Here is a 3,705-nt window from a genome sequence, read left to right as displayed (position 1 = left end):
GTGGCTGAGGACGGATGGGCTATGACCTAGGAGCAGCATTGGCGGCCCTGGGTTGTGAAGGTTTCAGCACCTGGCAGTCAGCAGGTAACCAGGGCAACCCCAAGGACTAAAGGCTGAGCCTCACCCCTCCTCCAAGTCCAGGGCCTCCAGGAGAGCTGGGGCCCTGAGCCTCCCAAAGGCAGGGGAGGGAAGAGTGAGACATGGCAGGGTTTAGACCTCTCTGGATTGGAGCCAAATTTGATTTGATTTAGGGAAGCAAAGACATATAGCATTCCCTGTCCCAGGAGGGTCATAGGGTAATTTACATTCATAACAACGGTTTCCTGGAACACATCAGAGTCTGGCTCATGTTTCCTTTTCATTCTGAAATTTGGGACTATGCGTTGTACCTCGAAAGGAGACCATACCTCAGTCAACACAGCCTTGGTTATGGGCAGAAACAGGCATTTGCAGGATGGCCCCGGTGGTTGTCACGTGACAAGAAAGGGGAATCGCAGGATCTGAGGTCGTGTCTTGGGTGTGAACGAGAGCAAGAGAGCAAGAGGAAACCGGGAGCAGCGTTCTTACCCACTTATGTGAAGGAGGGAATGAGGTCTTCGCTGGTGGGCCCGCTGAAGGCCAGAGTCAGGTGTGTGTCACTTCCTGCCTTCTATGAGGATTCAGGCTTGGACCCATGGGTCCTCTACAACATTTCATCTAATCCAGCAGAACCCAGTTAACAGAAGCTTTGTGGAGTGATGGTTCTGGAAAGAACTAGATATGGTCATGAAACGATTCACCTGTTTGGAAATAGTCTGAATGAAAGTAATTAGGCTACGGGTCATGCCTGTGAGCTTCCCAGGTGGCGCGGTGGTAAAGAAACTGCCCGCCAGTGCAGGAAAGGCAAGAGAACTGGGTTTGAAACCTGGGTCAGGAAGATTCCTGGAGTAAGAAATGGTAACCCACTCTAGTATTCTTGCCTGGAAAATTCCATGGACAGAGGAGCTCCAGGGAGGCTTCCATAGCCTGGCAGGCTACAGTCCATGGGGTTGTAAAGAGCTGGACATGACTGAGCACACACACACACACACACACACACACACACGTTTCTACTTGAATTAGTGTGTGTGCTTCCTGCTTACCTGTCTGGGTTCGAATCCTGGGTCTTTTGCTCACTAGCTCTGTGACCCTGGGCAAATAATTTAATCTCTATGAACTCTGATGTGCTCTTTTGTAAAATGGGGTTAAAATAGTCTTTATTCATTGGGTTCTCATGTATCTCTTTAGATCAAATTAGTAAATAAAAGGTCTGCCTGGAACATAGTAAATGCTTAATAAATTGTAATCCTGATTATTATTAGTCTTTCACCTGATAAGAAGAGAGAAACATATTTTACTTGAGGAATGACAGAAATCAGAGAAAGAGTTTGGTAAAAGCTATTTTAGAACGGAATATTGCCATTTGGGGCAACAGGGGATGGACCTAGAGATTTCCATACTTACTTCAGACAAAGTAAGTCAGACAAAGACAGATACGCTCTCACTTACATGTGGAATCTAAAAAATGATACAACCAAATCTATATACAAAACAGAAACACACTCACAGACATAGAAAACAAATTTATGGTTACCAAAGGCTGGAAAGGGACAGATTAAGAGTACGGGATTAACAGATACAAATTATTATATATAAAATAGAGAAATTTACTGTATAGCACAGGGAAGTATACTCAATATCTTATAATAACTTTTAATGGAAAATATTCTGAAAAAATATATAATAATCACTTTGCTGTACACCTGAAGTTAACACAATATTATAAATAAACTATACTTCAAATTTTAAAAAGCTATTTTTATCTTTAAATTTGTAATCGATCTATTAACTAGAACAACTTCACTAAACACATTCTAGATTGCGATCACCAAGTAAGGACTGTAGAATATCACTTTATTTTAAGGAGATTTTGTTTCTCTTCTTTATTGATTCAGATACAATTTGAAGAGTAGAAATTGCTTGTTTTATCATAAATAAGTGATGATCTTTCTGATCTAAATCCCTGACCTAAATAGGATAGCATATCCCAGACCCTTTTAGCTTCTCTAGGATTGCTGGCATGCATGCTCAGTCACATCTGACTCTTCGCGATCCCATGGACTGTAGCCCACCAGGTTCCTCCATCCATGAGATTCTCCAGGCTAGAATACTGGAGTGGGTCACCATTTCCTCCTCCAGAGGAACTTCCCCACCTGGAATCGAGCCCAAGTCTCCTGTGTCTCCTGCATCTCCAGGATTAGATGGAGGCTAAAATGTATGGTACCCTCTCCTTCCTAACAGAAGAGGCTCCTGTTGCCTGGGGTCTAGAGGTCAGCACAAAATAGAAAAGAAACGTGTCTGTGTTGGACTGTCCTTTATACCCCGATTTTTCATGTTGCTCGAAGGTTTTCCTGTTGTTAGATCTCATCAATGGTGCAGCTTATTAGGTGTAGCTGGTGAGGCTTAAAGGAATCAGCAGAGCGTAGCTGGGTGCACACACTTTCCTGGTGGGAGCCTCTGCCTTCAGGGAAGCACATGGCAGCTAAGCTTCTTGTGATCCTCTCGGTGACCCCGACAACCTGGTCAGGAGGAAGTGTGCAGTTAGGGGAGCATCGGGCAACCTCCAGCCTTGCTGGATCCAGAGCGGCAGGGCTGGGCCTCCCCTTCCACCCTCCTGGTCCCCGGGCCAGGAACTCACCAGGCCAGGCCAGCAAGCCTGGCCACCCGGCTCCGTGCTCATGCTGACCCTCTGTGGCTCTCTTCCCTGCAGACAGTGACAGCTGGAGCCCTGGTGACCCTCTTCCAAGACCCCTTGAGAACGGAGGGCCTTCATGGGACAACCCTCAGACTCAGCTGCTCCACGGGGTCGTGAAGAGCTGGACACGACTGAGTGACTCAACAACAATAGCCCTTCCCCGGGACAAGGTGCTTTCTTCCGAATCACAGCTTGAGGCTGAAATAGAGGCTGGAGCAGGGTGCCTTCGGGGCGTGTCAACAGACACAAGCTCCCTGGCTAATGGGGTAACAGCAGGTGTGTGTGTGTGTGTGTGTGGTTTAGATCACAGCCAGAAAGCAGCGTCAGGGTCCTTAAGGCAGTCAGCCTTCACCTGGCCCTTCCAGCGGTTCTTTCCAGCTGGAAGAGCCTCAGCAGGCTCCCGTGTCTGTTCTGGAAGCAGCTGCCATCACACTTCTGTCCCCAGAAAAGAAGCCTGTACGTCCTGCCCCAGGGGTTAGCAGCTTTCCTACCTGGGCCTTGTGCCAATGCCTGGAAAGCAGGCGCATTCCACTCTGTCATTTTTTTTTCCTTCTGACTTTTGCTGCCTTACCATTGCGGCCCTAATGTGAAAGGGTAGAAGATGACTTTGTCCTTCTTCTTTGGTTTATGGCAATTACCTTTTTTTTTCCCCCCAAAAAAACCCTGGACTTCCTGCCCGGCCTCTCAAGCCAGGACAGGGTGGCAGTTTCTGGTGATGTCTCTCAGGCATCTCTGGGATGAACACCAGCTCAGCCCTCCTCTGCTTTCCCATCCTGCCTCAGGCAGAGCCTGGAAGTGGGCTGACCATGGTTACCAGCATCTCAGCAGACAGAATAACAGCCTGGAAACAGACATGGATGTTGTCCATTTCACAGACAACCACATCCAAAAGCTGTCTTCCCGGATTGCAAAACAAACCCCACTGACCAAAC

The sequence above is a fragment of the Bos grunniens genome, chromosome 1 (assembly GCF_055505025.1).
Source record: "Bos grunniens cultivar Pamir isolate PY7600 chromosome 1, Bosgru_T2T1.0, whole genome shotgun sequence".
In the NCBI taxonomy this organism is placed as follows: Eukaryota; Metazoa; Chordata; class Mammalia; order Artiodactyla; family Bovidae; genus Bos; species Bos grunniens.
The sequence above is the reverse complement of the archived record's forward strand: the minus strand, read 5'-3'. Positions refer to the sequence as shown.